This window comes from Bos grunniens, chromosome 16 (assembly GCF_055505025.1).
Source record: "Bos grunniens cultivar Pamir isolate PY7600 chromosome 16, Bosgru_T2T1.0, whole genome shotgun sequence".
Taxonomy (NCBI): domain Eukaryota; kingdom Metazoa; phylum Chordata; class Mammalia; order Artiodactyla; family Bovidae; genus Bos; species Bos grunniens.
The window spans coordinates 19,676,111-19,692,729 of record NC_141180.1 but is presented as its reverse complement, the minus strand read 5'-3'; the positions used below and the strand labels follow the sequence as shown (position 1 = coordinate 19,692,729).

General features: G+C 47.8%; 3 long non-coding RNA genes across 4 annotated transcripts; 1 reads left to right on the top strand and 2 right to left on the bottom strand.

Annotated features, from left to right (window-relative positions):
- On the bottom strand, positions 1–5,255 carry LOC147356280 (uncharacterized). The gene is made up of 3 exons (XR_015143190.1): positions 2,667–5,255; positions 1,979–2,149; positions 1–745 (listed from the first exon to the last, which is right to left on the bottom strand). It is a non-coding gene; the product is annotated as an uncharacterized LOC147356280 (long non-coding RNA).
- Positions 5,256–7,980: 2,725 nt separating this feature from the next.
- LOC147356278 (uncharacterized) lies at positions 7,981–16,619 on the top strand. Of its 2 annotated transcripts, XR_015143186.1 has the most exons (4): positions 7,981–8,119; positions 13,616–13,694; positions 15,368–15,493; positions 16,480–16,619. It is a non-coding gene; the product is annotated as an uncharacterized LOC147356278 (long non-coding RNA). The 2 variants fall into 2 exon arrangements; XR_015143187.1 differs by lacking the exon at positions 15,368–15,493 and having other exon boundaries at positions 16,480–16,612.
- Positions 11,018–11,949, bottom strand: LOC147356279 (uncharacterized). Its single transcript, XR_015143191.1, has 2 exons — positions 11,812–11,949; positions 11,018–11,447 (listed from the first exon to the last, which is right to left on the bottom strand). It is a non-coding gene; the product is annotated as an uncharacterized LOC147356279 (long non-coding RNA).

Sequence of the window (16,619 nt, the reverse complement as noted above, 5' to 3'; positions counted from 1 at the left end):
TTAAAAAATAATTTACTTTATTGAAGTGTAGTTGATTTACAATGTGCTAGTTTCTGGTGCCCAGCAAAGTGATTCTGATATATCCATATATGTATATTATTTTTTTCATATTCTTTTCCATTGTATGTTATTAGAAGATATTGAATACAGTTCCCTGTGCTTGTTATCTGTTTTATAAGTAGTGGTTTGTATCTGCTAATCCCAAACTCCTAATTTATCCCTCCCCCCTTTCAAAGTTCAACATTTTTAACTTAAAAAATATTTTCAATTATTCCCGTAAGTCCCAGCCAATGTCCTCTGATGTGTCACTGGCCAGTGTCCTCCTCAAATTGTGAAACTCAGCAAGTATCCAGGATTTTCAGCTTCTGAGGGCAGGTCCCATAGGTAAGGAAGAAGAATGGGGATGTGACTATTTGTTTCACAACCAGCAGTGTCTGCAAATGTATATATCCCAAGCTGCTGACTTTCTTGGCAGAGTTATGAGTTTGTGACTAAATAAAGGTGTAACTGAGGAGCGCTTGCTGACCGGTCGTGTCATCATGTCAACACCCTTCCGTGTGCTCTATTATGACCAGAAGGGCCTTGGGCGTTCATCCATCTCTTCACTGCTGGGAACAACCACATACCAAACAGCCACAAAATGGAGCAAGTTCTCCAGCTTTAAACGCACTAGAGACAAAAGCATTTTTCTTGATCTCATTCATTAGCCGGAAGGTCTTCAAATTTCCCTTGCATGATTTACGATCTGGGTGTGGAGGCAAAACACATCCGTGTTAATAAGTAAAGGAAACCATTAGGTAGCAGCCATCCAGGGCCAAGCTCATCATCCATCCATGCATTCCACGCGTCCACTATTTTCTGGCTTTGTTCTACGCACTGGCAATCCCCACAAAAAATCAAGAAATCTAGGTCGCTGTTCTACTTGCTTACATTCAGGCAGGAGGAGACAGACAATAAAACAAGCAATATATATCTTGGGACTTCCCTGGCAGTCCAGTGGTGAAGATTTCACACTTCCACTGCAAGGGAACGTGTGGGTTCGATCCCTGGTTGGGGAACTAAGATCCCACATGCCCGTGAAACACAGCAGGATGGACGGTTGGGGTGGGGGGAGGCGCGGAGGGAAGTGTAATGAGAGTGGTAAGATCTATGAAGATTCACGAACAGGTGAAGTAAAGAGGGGGTAGGGCAGGAACTACTCTCTACAGAAAGGTCAGGGAAGGCCTTTCTGAGAAGCTAACACTTGAGCTGAGACCTGGATGATGAGAAGATCTGAGGGAAGAGCATTCCAGACAGAGGGAACAGCCAGTGCAAAGGCTCTCAGCTGTGAATGAGGAATAGAGAATAGACGGGTGTGGCTGCAGCCGTGTGAGCAAGGGAGGGTGGTAGATGCTGAGCTAGGGCCTCACTGGCCATGGCGTGGGGCTGGGGTCTATTCTCCCGTATGTCACCTGGGAGAGCCGTAACCAGGGGAGTGACAAGGTCAAGTCTGTACTTCGAAAATCTCCCTCTGGCTGCTGAACAATGAACGAAGAAGCTGTTGCAGGGGAAGCTAATGACATAGACTAGAGAGTGAGCTGTAGAGAGGGAGTGCCTTTCAGAAGGGAGGCCCTGGGCTGCTGCTGACTGAATGGGGCATTGATGGAAAGAGAGGCGTTAGCCTGACGTCAGTGGTGTGCCTTTGATGGAGACGTGGAAGGCTGGGAGAGGATGCTCTTGTTAATTCAGGTTATTCAGAGGTGGGGAGGATGACTGTGGCCTGTGGTATCAAAAAAACCTTTTGGAAGGGTGTGGGTCCTGAGCTTTGGGCTTGACAAAGAGAGGTCTGAGTGGGAGCTTCATGCAGGGAAAATGTGAGCACAGACAGGTGGGCTGGCTTATGGGAGCAGGGTGCACGTGGGGAGGATAGGCTCGGGGAGATAGGCTGAGACCACGTGACAGCCGTATTTAACTTTATTTGGTGCGTGACTCCACTTACCAGTTCTTCAGCAACCACAGGGGACAACTATGCCGACAGCTACGAACATCTGAACAGCGGGAGGCCTCATGGAGCGATACTGAACTCTTCACCATGACCAGGGGTCTGTTCCCCAACCTGAGAGGCTTAGAGACAGGAAGGTATCAGTTCTCCCAGAGACGTCCAGGCACCCTAGAGAAGCCAGAATAAGTCTCATAAATTGAAGACTACACCAGAAATCTTCCCTACTAATTTACAGTGGAGAGTATAACTTTTCAAAGCGCCTAACACCCCTATCTTCTCCCCATGGGCATGCACCCTGCCCTTTCCTGGTCCCAGAGGTCGCATCGTTAATTAGCAGTAGGTGTGGTGAGTGTGGAAAGCGGCCGAGGTCCGGAAGGGCACTGCACCCTGCATGGAGGCCCTGGCGTCCTCTCAAGCTTGGACTGCTCCTGCCTCTGTTCTGCACAACGCTGCCCCTCACGACCTCCACATTAGCACACCCTCCAACAAAGGCCGCGACGATTCATAGGATAATTCAGTGAGCACTAGCTACCCGGGTGCTGGGCCCTCTGCAAACATCAGTGGATTTGGTCCTCCCAACAACCTTACGAGGCAGGCCCCATTGTACAGGTGAGGAAACTGAGGTTTGATAGTTTAGCAACCTTGCCCCAAAACACAGTTTATGAGTGACACAGCCTAGACTCACCCGGGTTTCTCCAGCTCCCAAAGCCAGGCCTTTTCCTGTGTGGATTTTTGGTCATTGTCCCTTCTATTGGAGCATCTTCCTCGGGGCTCAGGAGAGGTTCCATCTTCTTCCATGTAATTCTGGGAGGGCAACCTAAGGCCTCAGGTCCTCATATCCTAGAAAAGCCCCCAAGAACTGTCCACAGAAGAGTTCAGTTCAGTTCAGTTCAGTCGCTCAGTCGTGCCCGACTCTGCGACCCCATGGACTGCAGCACACCAGGCCTCCCTGTCCATCACCAACTCCCAGAGTTTACTCAAACTCATGTCCATTGAGTTGGTGATGCCATCCAACCATGTCATCCTCTGTCGTCCCCTTCTCCTCATGCCTTCAATCTTCCCCAGCATCAGGGTCTTTTTAAATGAGTCAGTTCTTCACATCAGGTGGCCAAAGTATTGGAGTTTCAGCATCAGTCCTTCCAGTGAATATTCAGGACTGATAACAGAAGAGCTAAAATCTTTAAATACCTCCCCATCTGTTTAGAACAGAAACAAACCCCTCAGCACAGGCTGCAAAGGCCCCGCAGCCTGGGCTCATGGCCTCATCATACACCTATGCTCAGGTCAGCATTACGATCACCCAGAGGTTATCATAGTGTAACGCAATGGCACAATTTCCTGCCCCTCCTTGGATGGTTAGTAATATAATATGACAGAGTATTTAGAAGTCCTTCTAAATGCTTTTCATCTAAGTGTATCAATGTATATTAATTCACTTAATTGGCAAAGCAGCCTATGAAACAGATACTATTTGCAGGCCTATTTAATAGATATTATGACTAGGCATAGGGAAAGTAATTAACTTGCCCAATAAGATTCAGCTAGCAAGTGGTGGAGCCAGATTTGAATCCATATAATCAGATCAAAAGCCATATATTACATCTGGCAACAGAGGCCTTCTAGTGTTAGGGCTCAGGTCCTGAATGTGGGTACTTGTTTTCTTCTGAAAACAGGCTAGAAAACAGCCTGCTGAGGCCTGACTTCCATGGTTGTCCAGAGAAGAGAGAAATCCTCTTGGGTCCACAACCAGTACTTTAACCAGGTCCTTTAGTCACCTAGCCTGGGTTAGGACCACAGAGATCAGATTCCTGTCTCTGAACTCAGACCCCACATCTGCACAAACAAGACAAAGGAAGGAATGTCAGCTTCAGCCTCCTGCTCTTTAGAAATCCCTGGTGTTCTAAACTCCACCCTCAAGAACATCTTGCCTAAGATGGTTTTCACAATGAGAGGAGAGGCAATCTTCATTTCTCAATAAGAGCATTAAACTCTTGTTAAATGTAGATCTATTTTTAGCCACTAAAGTCACCTAATCTAAAACAATATGCATGGGGGATTCCCTGGTGGCTCAGACAGTGAAGTCTGCCTGCAATGTGGGAAACCTGGGTTCAATCCCTGAGTCAGGAAGGTCCCCTGGAGAAGGAAATCGCAACCCACTCCAGTATTCTTGCCTGGAAAATCCCACGGATGGATGAGTCCAGCAGGCTTCAGTCTATTGGGTGGCAAAGAGTCAGACACGACTGACAGACTTCTCTTCAACAACAAAAAATCATGCGTGGCTACGTCTGTGTGTGGGTCTGAGTGTGTGGTGCAGTCATTCTCAGTGAAGGGGAAGCCACAGACCAGCACAGCTCACAGGTGGAATAATCTGAAAGGGAAGTAGGCAATTCTGAAGGTGGAGGCCAGCTCACACCCGTTCCGGGACTGCAAGACTCCCTAGGGTCCACAGAGTCCCTGGCACAGTGGGCAGAGTGCAGGACAAATCCACCCGGCACAGGACTTGCCACGAGGGGCCGGCCATGCCTCTCTTCACTTTAGTTCCCTCCAGCTCCAGGCTACGAGGTTGGCCTTTGGGCAGCTACTTTGAGAACCACGAGGTATTGTCCCTGGGCCTCAGAGCAGATCACTGAATTATGTAGACGCTCCCACATAAGCCTTAAAGACAGAACATAGAAGAGCCCATCAGATCAGATCAGATCAGTCGCTCAGTCGTGTCCGACTCTTTGCGATCCCATGAATTGCAGCACGCCAGGCCTCCCTGTCCATCACCAACTCCCGGAGTTCACTCAGACTCACGTCCATCAAGTCAGTGATGCCATCCAGCCATCTCATCCTCTGTAGTCCCCTTCTCCTCTTGCCCCCAATCCCTCCCAGCATCAGAGTCTTTTCCAATGAGTCAACTCTTCGCATGAGGTGGCCAAAGTACTGGACTTTCAGCTTCGGCATCATTCCCTCCAAAGAAATCCCAGGGCTGATCTCTTTCAGAATGAACTGGTTGGATCTCCTTGCAGTCCAAGGGACTCTCAAGAGTCTTCTCCAACACCACAGTTCAAAAGCATCAATTCTTCAGCGCTCAGCCTTCTTAGCAGTCCAACTCTCACATCCATACATGACCACAGGAAAAACCATAGCCTTGACTAGACGAACCTTTGTTGGCAAAGTAATGTCTCTGCTTTTGAATATGCTATCTAGGTTGGTCATCACTTTCCTTCCAAGGAGTAAGCATCTTTTAATTTCATGGCTGCCGTCACCATCTGCAGTGATTTTGGAGCCCAGAAAAACAAAGTCGGACACTGTTTCCACTGTTTCCCCATCTATTTCCCATGAAGTGATGGGACCGGATGCCATGATCTTCGTTTTCTGAATGTTGAGCTTTAAGCCAACTTTTTCACTCTCCACTTTCACTTTCATCAAGTGATGAAATCACTTTACATCATTACATTACATCAAGTGATATAATTTGCCCAACTGGTGGAGCTGAGACTTGAACCCAAGTCATATGCAGTGTCAGGACATGAGTCAGAGCAGCTGTTCCCAAGCCCTTCCGCCCTATGGGGTGCCAGTGACAGAGGATCCCAGGGGCTGCAGGATGCAGTGGAAACAACCACTATTTGAGCTCCCAGGGCAGGGACAACTGGAGGACAGGACAGCCACCGGGGAGAACTGCCCTGGGATCAGAGGGCCCCCGCCCAGAGCACAGAGGCATAGCCAGAGCGTGGCCCCGTTACCGCAGGGGTTAGTCCACCCTGAGACAGGCAACCTGGGTCCGCTTAGATCCACCTCTAAAATTCGTGGGGGCAGGACAGGAAGAGAGATGGAGGCCACAAGCCATATATCTACACGTTTAAACTACTTAAAAGTCATCAATCAAGCTCACACACTGTTAAGTGAAACGTGTTCTCTCCTCTGACTTTGACACGTAAGCTTCCACGATGACCTGGGAGGCCAGGTTTGGATTTAGAGCTCTCGGGCTCCGCGGAGCTCTGTGTCTGACTGAGGAGGTATGGGGAAAGTGGGCCCCAGCCCAAGGCCCTCCCTTCCTCTTCTAGAGCCTGCTCTGTCCTACCTCTTAAGGGGCTTTGCCACACATGTGTGGACACTGAGCCTGCATATTCAAGCTCTGCCCATGGTTTTTTGCACAAAGCTGCTGCTTGGCTACTACTTGGGCCCACTCAAGAGCATGGCCCAACCTCAAGAAGATGAACCCAGGGGAGAGGCCCTGGGAGCAGACTCATGGTCATTTGGGATGGGAATTCCACAGTCCCAGGCACCCCAGCGTGGTCTGGGGGGCAGGGGGGTGGGAGTTTTCTCCTTGGCCCGTGGATTCTCCACCCTGTGGGAAGAGACCCCTCCAGAGAGGGCCTCCTAAACCAGGAGGCCCAGGGCAGAGGCACTTCAGTCTGAGCCTAAGGAGGTTGTTGTTGCCACTTCCTTACTGTGAAACGTTGAGCACAGTAATCTCTCTGTTCCTTGTTCTCCACATTTTTTTTTTAAAGGAAATCATTGTAATAAGGAATAACTGAAGAATAAGTGAGCTTAGTGTCAGTAAAGTGTTTAAAACAATGCATGGCAAACAGCAAGGTTATGTAAGTGCCATCAGTTTAGTGTAATTATTATTTGGACTTAGTCAGGCATCCTCAAAGTTGTTAACAGATTGAGTGCTCCCTAGAAAACTCATTTCTTAACTGGTGATGGGCAAGAGCTCTTCCTGGAGAACTGGAGAATTCCAAGAGTCAGGCACTCTGGAAGCCTGATTTGTCCTCAGGCCAGAACATATAATAGAACAGAAACTTTGGAAAGGCAGGAGCAGAAGGGAGTGGGAGAGAGAGGGATGCAGCACTGGCTGCTAATTCATTCGGAAACCGTGCTTGGGCAGCAGGCACTTTCCAGGCCCCAGGTAACCAGCTGTGCAAGACAGAGTAGGGGCTGTGCCTCCGTTAGTCTTACCTTCTTGGGACAGGGGAGAGGGAGAGAGGAAGCTATTTAACAGGAAAGCAAGGAAATAAACATGGCTTTCACTGCTAGAGATTAAGAGGAGTGAAAGCGATCAAGTAGGGTGAAGGGAGAGTGATGACTATTGAGGGGAGGGGAGCTGCTTTCTACAGGATGTTTATAGAAGGCCTCGGAGGAGGTGGTGTTAAGCAGAGACCTGCACAATGAGGAGGGATTGGCTCTGTGAACGACCAGGAAAAGATGTCCCAAGAAAACTGGCCAGAGCAAGCGCCTGAGGTCATAGCATGTTTGATACAATGTAAGAAGCAGAGAGAAGAACTACGTGGCTTAAAAGTAGTTCACAGAGGGAAGAGTGATAGGTAACAGAAGTCAGCAAGGTAAAGAGGGACGAGATCACGCCCTTCTCAAAATATAATATGCCTACACACCATCTGGGATCTTGTCAAAGTTCAGATTCAGAAAGTCCGAGGTGGGGCCTGAGATTCCGCATTCCTGACGTGATCCCAGGTAAGGCCAATGCCACTCTTGGAGTAGCCAGGCTCTCGGCAACAGATTTCATTTTAACTATGTTCAGAAGACTTTAAACAATCTTAAGTAGGAACATGACTTGGTCTGGCCATAATTTTTTTGGAGGATAATTGCTTTACAATGTGGTAGTCTCTGCCATACATCAATGCGAATCAGTCATATACACACACACACACACACACACATATATATATGCTAAGTCACTTCAGTCGTGTCCAACTCTTTGTGACCCCATGGACTGCAGCCCATCAGGCTCCTCTGTCTATGGGATTTCCCAGGCAAGAACACTGGCGTGGGTGGCCATGCCTTCCTCCAGGGGATCTTCCCGACTCAGGGATCCAATTGTGTCTCATTATGTTTCCTGCATTGGCAGGTGGGTTCTTTACCACTGACCCCACCTGGGAAGCCCATATACATATATATCCCGTCCCTCTTGAGCTTCCCTCCTCCCTCCCCCTGCATTAGGTCGTATTTTTAAAACTCGGTCTGTTTGCAATGTGGGGACTGGGTTAAGGGTAAGACAGAAAACTGGACCCCAACGGGGAGGTGACTGTAGTGGCCCAGGTGAAAGGCAGTGGAGGCCTGGGGATAGTGGGGGTGGGCGGATGTGGGTGAAGCACAAGTCAACGAGCATGGCTAATCGACTGGATGACAAAGGTGAGTTAAAAACAGAAACGCAGCATGTCTAAGCATTTCTCAGATGTCTGAGTCAGGGTTGGGCCCCAGCAAGGGGCTAGGTGATACCATTACTGACTTGGCTGAAGCTGGTGTCGGGGTGGGGTGGGGGTGAGGGACAGAGTTTATAAAGGAAAACCCAGAGTTTCAGTTTGGATGTGCTAGGTTTGAGATGACGGTCACATATTCAAGTGGAAATGTGAGTCATATAGATGAATCTTGAATTCAAGAGTAAATTTACAGCTGAAAATAAAAATTTAGGAGAATTGCTTCGTAGATGATGTTTTAAAGGCACAAGAGTGTTGGGCTTGCTTGTGGAAAAAGTGTAGAAGCTGAAGCTGTGGGTATCTGATACTGGTGAGGTAGGAGGGGAACAAGGAGAGCATAACAGTGGACCCCAAGGATGTCCACACCTGATCCACGAAGCCTGGGGATACATTACCTGGCATGGAAAAAGGGACTTTGCAGATGCAATGAAGGTTAAAGACTTTGAGATGGAGAGCTTAGCCTGGATTATCTGGGTAGGCCCAATCTTACCAACAGAGTCTTTAAAAATAAAAAAGGAAGGTAGAGAGGGGGTCAAAGAGAGATGATATTGGAAGAGGCAGAAGTGACTTGAAATATGGGAGGGATTTACCCCCCCACTGCAGGCTCTAAAGATGGAGGAGCTAAGGAATGAGTTGCCTCCAGGAGCTGGGAAATAGTCCTCAGCTGATAGCAAAGATGTAGGACCTCAGTCCTACAACTGAGGGAATGAATTCTGCCAACAATCTGAATGTGCAAGGACACAGATTTTCCCCTAGAACTTCTGGAAGGGAACACAGAGCAGCCAGCAATTAGATGTTAGCCAGAGTTGGACTTCTGACCTATGGAACCGTAAGATGACCGACTGCCTTGTTTAAAACCACTAAGTAAGATCATTTGTTACTGTAGCAATAGAAAAGGGATTCATGTGGTTTAAACTAAAAGCAAAAAGAAGAAAGGGTTTCAAGAAAGAGGGGGCCATCTGCTGTGTCAAGTCTGCAAGTGAGAGGAAGGAGGTGGGAGGTGGACCAGGTGATGCTCCTGATTAACCAGGAGCTTGTGGTTAATCTTGATGGGCAGTGTCAGAAACCAGGCCAGGATGGGTTGAGGAGGAAAGGGCGGGGTGAGGAAGTGGAAGCGGTGAATACAGACAACCCTGTTGTTAAGTTTGGTTGTGAAGAGAAGGAAGGAAATGGTACCGTACCTGGGGGGAAGATGTACGTTCACCTAGGAGTTTTGTTTTGTCGGTTTTCTTTTTTCTTTTCTTTTCTTTCTTTCTTTTTTTCTGGCTGCCCTGCACAGCATGTGGGATCTTACTTCCCTTACCAGAAATCAAATCCCTGCTCCTTGCAGTGGAAGTACGGATTCTTAACCACTGGACCACCAGGGAAGGCCCTTGTTTTCTCAGTTTTAGGAGTAGATAGAGAGCATGTTTGTTTGCTGAAGGAATCAATTTAGTACCAAGAAAGAGTTAGGTGTGTGGGGGCAGGAGGAGAGGATCGGAAGCAAAATTATGGAGCCACAAGCGGAGGGGTTGGAGGTGATGAGAGGAAGGAGCTGGAAGGGAGACTAAGCAGATGAGCACAGGTGTAAGGGGTTTGCAGTTTGGTGGAAGGAGGAGGAGCTCCCGTCCAAGGGCTTGTTCTGTCATCCAAATGCCTGAAATGCTCACGGGAGGGTATGGGGAGAGAGGCGTGCTGGAGGTTTGAGGAAAGATAAAATGATAGCAAATGGCTTGTCTTAGACTAGAGGAAGTCATCTGATTATGGAAGGAAGGAAGGAAGTGGCCTTAGCTTTCTCTTTCTTCTCCCCCGGGTGCTGGGACTGTGGGTGGTCTGTCGGGTCAAGGTTGGGCTCTGCAGTATGTTTCTTACTAGACACACACCCTTGGAGCAACTTTCTTAGCCTGCCTGAGCTTCGGTTCTGCGTTACCGTCGTCATCAGGCTTGACGACGCCTACTTGCATCAAAGGAGACAGCATGTGGCAAAGTGCTTCGTGGACTGTCCGGTCCTGTCTGGGTGTGAAATGTGCTCTTTCGTCATGGGTGGAGTCCATCTTATGACTCCTGGCCATGGCAGGGGGATCCCTGAAGGCTGGAGAGGAGTGTCTGGGAAGGTGCTCATCTAGCCATAGCCTCTGTGTGCTGAGATCACTCCCTTTCGTAGCTGAGCAGTCCCTTCCACCTCCACCTGTTTCCAGGAGGGCTGAGAAACTCAGGCCTCAAAGGGAGGGGAAATCTGTAGCAGGGTTTCCTCTCCTTGGGGTGCTCCTCCAGCCGTATTATCTGCAGCTGTATTGTCTGCGGCTGTCACCTGGCAGGTCCTGCCTTGCCCCTTGCTGAATGTCTGCTTCCCAGAGGGACCCCAGAGTGGCAATAAGTTTTCCAACTCAGGTTCCCTGCAAAAGCTGTCTGTTGGATTAGAACATGTTGTGTAGGTTGTCTGGAGAAGGGCTTTTGTTGTTGTTCAGTCGCTAGGTCATGTCTGACTTTTTGTGATCCCATGGACTATAGCCTGCCAGGCATCTCTGTCCGTGGAATTTTCCAGGCAGTTATACTGGAGTGGGTTGCCGTTTCCTACTCCAGGGGATCTTCCTGATGCAGGGATTGTACCTGCATCTCCATGTCTTCTGCATTGGTAGGCGGATTCTTTACCAACTGAGCTATCAGGGAAGCCCCAGAAAATGTTGGGGTACCCTTTAAAAATGATTCATAGCTGCCACAAGGATAAAAGATTATCTTTTCTGACCAATATCTGAGCATCAACCAGGATATGCAAAGACACACCCCACAGTTAGTGAATGGGTAAATCACAAGTGTGATTACTTTCAAGACAAGATTAATAATACAAACAATGTTTCCAGAAAGAACAGGAGGTTAGGGAACTTTTATTTTTGATAAGGCAAAGTTAAGAAGAGGAGACCATGAAGGTCAACTAGGAAATTTCAGGCTCATCAAGTGGTGGACAGGGCATTTTATATTTTTATGAAAGTACAGAAGCAGACACTACATTCAAACTCCCCTTCTGGACTAGAGGGTACAGTCCCCAGCTGCAAATGAGGCAGCCGACCACCAAACTGCAGAGCATGGCACCCCGGGAGATGCGACAGTGGTGTCTGGGCACCTAGAAAGTCCATCTGTCCAACAGAAGCATCCTCTCAAGGGGCTGGGCAGGGAGTGAAAACCAGGGCTGGACGGGGTGTGGCTGAACTGTGGACCGCAGCACAGGGCAAGTGGGTCCATAAGGAAGGAGAGGTGGGGCCTTGTGAAGTCCTTCAGGGTATCTGCTGATAAGCAAGGCCATCGTAAAATAAGAACAACATTCTTATCCACACACATCTGAACACTGACGTGGTCATCTGGGAACATTAACACACTCGGTATTTCATCTGGGTGATTCATGCAGAAAGCACTAACAGTGCCTGCTGTGGGCCAACTCCTGCAAGATAGCCTTTCTTCTCTGCATGTGCTCTCCCTCTTTCTGCAGCTAAATGGCTTAAGTCAAATTTATCTGGATATCTGAAAATTTCTGATGCATTCATGACACAGCTACATAGGTCTTGTGACCTCCTGGAGTACCCAGACTTAGCTACTATTTTAAAAAATATTTATTTGGCTGCGTTGGGTCTTAGTTGTGGCATGCAGGCTTACTTGCTCCAGGGCATGTGGAATCTTGGTTCCCTGACCAGGGATCAAACCGGTGTCCCCTGCATTGCAAGGCAGATTCTTAACCTCCGGACCATCAGAGGAGTCCCTTTGCTTCTACTTTAAAAAACAAAGAAAGAAAGAAAGAATTAGTTGAGCCCTGCTGTCCTGGATACTGTCCTAGGCTCTTTCACTTTCTCCCACTGGATTTGTCCGCCTCTGCCTCCAGGCTCTGGTCACAACCTGCTTTAGTCTGTGCCGCCTCATTTACCCTCTTCCCCTGATAACAGTATTCCTTTTTCTTTGGAAAACCGATCCTTTCTTACTCCAAACATGTACTTATGGTTGGGGTTGCCAGTTACAGTGCTCACCCCAATAGTGATGTGACCTCTCTGGTCACAGTGACTGATCTGGGGATAAACAAACAATCCAAGCCTGACCAGAGTTTTCTCCAGTATTTTTCAAACTAGGATCAGGAGAGAAGTTCTATTGCTTTTTTTTCCCCCCTTCTGATCTCAAAGTTGAAAGCATACAACCAGAATTCTGGACTCTCAGAAGCAGCCCAGCTGAGAAAATAATGCCAATGTACAGAGACCAGAAATGCAGAGCAAGATGGTGTCATGGTGTCTCAGAGTCTAGGCATGGCTTTGTCCTACCCTTGATTTAGTTCTTTGAGGCGACTGAGTCCCTTTCCCTGCTTCAGCTGATTCGGTTTGGGAAACCCACTCCAGTATTCAATCCTAAAGGAAATCAGTCCCGAATATTCATTGGAAGGACTGATGCTGAAGCTGAAGCTCCAATACTTTGGCCACCTGATGCAAAGAACTGAGTCATTGGAAAAGCCCCTGATGCTGGGAAAGATTGAAGGCGGGAGGAGAAGGGGACAACAGAGGATCAGATGGTTGGATGGCATCACTGACTCAATGGACATGAGTTTGAGTAAGCTCCGGGAGTTGGTGATGGAAAAGAAAGCCTGGCATGCTGCAGTCCATGGGGTTGCAGAGAGTCAGACATGACTGAGCATCTGAACTGAACTGAGTCACCTTCCCTGCTTCAGCTGATTCAGTTTAGGATTTTCTTGAGTATAACCAAGTCCTCCTAAGGTGCTCATTTATTCAGACAAATCCCAGAATCTCAGGCAGTCCCTTCAACTGACCAAGAGGTTCAGATCCTGTTCCTCTGAGTTTTGACATCCCTTTGAAGTTTTCTTGTTTCCTCTGTAGCAACCCCCACCAAACTGGCTCCAGCTCATGATTCTGGATTAAATATTTATCTCATCTCTTCTAAGACAGGCTGAATTTTCAAAGGCTTGACTAAAATTCTGAGGGCTGACAGCCAACAAACAAATAATATGAGGTAGTAAATGTATAAAACAGACAACATTACAGAAGTCTTCCGCAAGCTTACTTCAAGACTTGCAGATCTATATTACTGCATGAGCTGTCTTGAAATGGCTTTATTGTAACCCTGAAGATGTGGCAAAAGGTTTTAGCAATTCAGCCTGGATCCTTTGCTTCCTGGCTATGAGTCTGACTCCACATAGAGGGCATTGTTTAAAAAGTTAAAAAAAATTTAATGTACCAAGACAAATTGATTAATCCATGCAGAAATCTGGTGTTGAACTCCAACTCTGTCCTTGTAGAGCTGTGTGACCTTGGGCAAGTTATTTAGCTTTCTATGTCTCAGAGACTATGTCTGTAACATGGAGATCACAATATTATAGGATAGTACGGAGGATTAAGTGAGATAAAACATGTAAAACATTCAGGGTTAATAAGTGGAATTTCTGTTCACTTCGTCCCTGAAACAGAACAAGCTGCAGGAGGACATGGCCATCTTCTTTCTGGTCCTTGCTTGCCTCACTGAGAGGAAGGATGGTGACCTAACTGGTAAGTTTTGGGAAAGGAACTCCACCGTATGGCTCAGTCTCTCCGGAATCTCCTCCTCTGGCACCTGGCAGCCTGTGTGCCAGCAGGTGCCCACCGAAGTCTTTTCCTCCATTCAGCCAGCTTACCGGACAGGCTCAGCCCGTCAAGAGCTGGAGTCACGTTTAATTAGGAACGCTTCGTGAAAGTGCATCTAAGCCACATTCTCCAGTCAATTTCATCTGTGAAAAAGTGGAGGCGTTTGCGTCTCCATTTGCTCTCTGTGCTTGTTCCTTGCTTGAGACGGGACACAGGGGTATTACTGACAGCCCCCCATACTCCCACCCCAAGCCCCTCTACTTAACAGTGCTCAACCCATAGGAAGCGCTCAGTAAGTGCACAGACATCTATTCTAGGAGCCTAACATTCTCCCAAACCAATCCCACAGTATCACAAGGTTGGCAAGGTCCCCAGAAGTCTCCTGAGGGGAAGACTGGACAACTCCACCCCAGCGACTCAGCCTTGTGGCCCTGATGCTTTTGACTTCAGGCCTCATTTGATGACTTGCAGGTTCCTAAAAGGCTTGCCTCTTGATATTGGCCAGAGAGCTCTAACAGAAAGCCCTGGAGACTACAGCCTTATATCTTCACTTGAAATAATCTGCTTGTCCTTGTGGAATGAGGATGGAAAGAGGGAGAAAGCAGAGGGGTTAGAATAGTATGTTGTTGTGGGGGAGGTACCTATTCCCTTTGAATTGCCAAATGACCTGGGGACCAGGGAAGCTCTACCTGAATATGGGGCTCTGCCCCATTTATCCTTTTCACAGAGGTCCTCATCTTAATATTTCAATAGCTATGTTGGAAAGCCTGATGAAAATGAACTCTACCATTACTTTGCTGTGAGACCTTGCGCAAGCGCCTTCACCTTTCTGGACCTCAGTCTCCTCAGACAGATCAAGAATAAGACCATTGGGCTAAGTGTGAGCAGGAAAGAATAAGGAGCTGGGAAGGGATTGCCTAAGCCCTTGCATGCTGGCTCTCTCCAGTGGGTGGCTAGACCCCCAGTTCCCTGCGCCCACCCAGGAGACTCACAGAAGGACAGGCAGGGATTTCTGTGTTTCCCACTCTCATTTCTAAGGCCTCGAAGTGCCCAAGTTTAGGTACAGTATTCTGCCTCCTCTACCTTCCTCTAACCAGCCTTTTGTCTCAGAAGCCCACTTTTATGGACTATAATCAGGACATCCTCACTTCCGGTTTTGATTGAGTTTGGCCAATGGGAGGTGATGGCAAGACAGCAGAGGACCGGGGGAGAAAGAGATGGAAGTGAGATTTCCCTGGTGCCTCCCTGCTTTCCTCCTGGCTCTGTGTCCCTGGCAGTGGCAGCATTTTGTGGTCACGGCTCCTATTGGGAGGCCTCTCTTCCTGGACTCAGCTTCCACCAGTCTTCCTCGCAGAGTTCCCTCCCATAATTTCCTCCTCTGGAGGAGTGCAAGAAGGACTTCTGTCATTAGTTGCTAGGGACCTTACACGTCTTGTCAGGTCCTTCCACCCACACACACCTCTGAACCAGTCCATCCATTAGCAATCCCCTCAGCCATCCTTCTGAAGGTGCCTTTTCTTTCCTGCCATATCTAACTGATAATGGACTCTCACGACCTCTCTTCCAATTTTCACAACGGGTATTCCAACTGAGCCCAGGCATGGAGAGGTTCACCTTGAAGACCAAGAGGCAAGTTCTGAAGGGACAAAGCCACGATTCCTTCCCTGCTGCTCAGCCCTTGCCTTCCAGCGGCTCACACTCTCTCTGATCCTCAGTGCTAGTGAGTAAGTAGAAAGTCATCTAGTGCTCTGCCACTGGATGACACGTTTTACCAAACACTATTCTGTTGCTCACCATCACCATCTGTATTGGTGTAGAAGCTGCATTCCTCTTACCGTCTATCTTGTTTTTAGTGGAAAGACTCCCAAATTCCCTTTTATTCACACATAACACACGAATGATTCACAAGTGGGAAAGTCAACAGGGCTCCTTTGACCTTAGTCTTCTCATTGGTAAAAATTAGATAATACAATAATATTCTCAACCTCATAAGGATGGGGTGAGGGTTAAATGAGTAGCGTCTGTAAGTGCTCAGCAGAGCAGGTGCAAACTATTAGCCGTTACTTTTATTCTCGCATCTGATTTATCTTGCCTCACTTTCCTACCACGTGTATGCAGGAAGGGGAACAGGGAACCAGCTAGGAATTCCCAAATGCCCCCACTTTCAATCCTTTCCTTGGCACGTCGTCCCCCCTCCATGCCCTATCCCCAAGTAGATTTCCTTCTCTGGCACTTTTTCATCCCAGGAAGCTCCTGGAAGAGCAAGCCAGGAAGTTGTAAAATTATGTTTTCTGTTTTCAATTCTAGACCAGTGGTTTTCACATGGTGGTCAAGGGGATCCCTAGGGTTCCCAAGAAGCCCCCATGGACCACAGAAAGTGGTTACTGCTGTAGGTCATACCTTTCAGCTTGCTTTGATCTGAGACTCCTTTTAAGATTCTGTTTAAACAGACTTCTGAGACTTAAAGTTGAGAACCCCCGTATGACTGTTGTGAGACACTGATGTTCCAGATTTTATAAGTCTCAATGCTAATTTCTTCAAAGAAGAAATTGCCAAGAAACCTTATTCCATTCTTATCATTTGTATTCTTTTCTATTTCTGATATGATCTGAAATAGATATGTGAACAAACAAGTCTTTGTGTACTTACATGGGCTGTCCTTCCCAGGTACTCTTCACGTTCAGCCAACATTGTCCCCTTAATTCCCTAGGGAAGATAACTACAACACTGTTTAACAACAGAGTGAAGGCACTTGACTTTTATCGGCACCTGATCTCACCACTGGAGTGCATCCATCCCTGGGAATCCCAGGTTGCCAGGGGACTATCTGTGCAGTTCAAGACTTTGGCA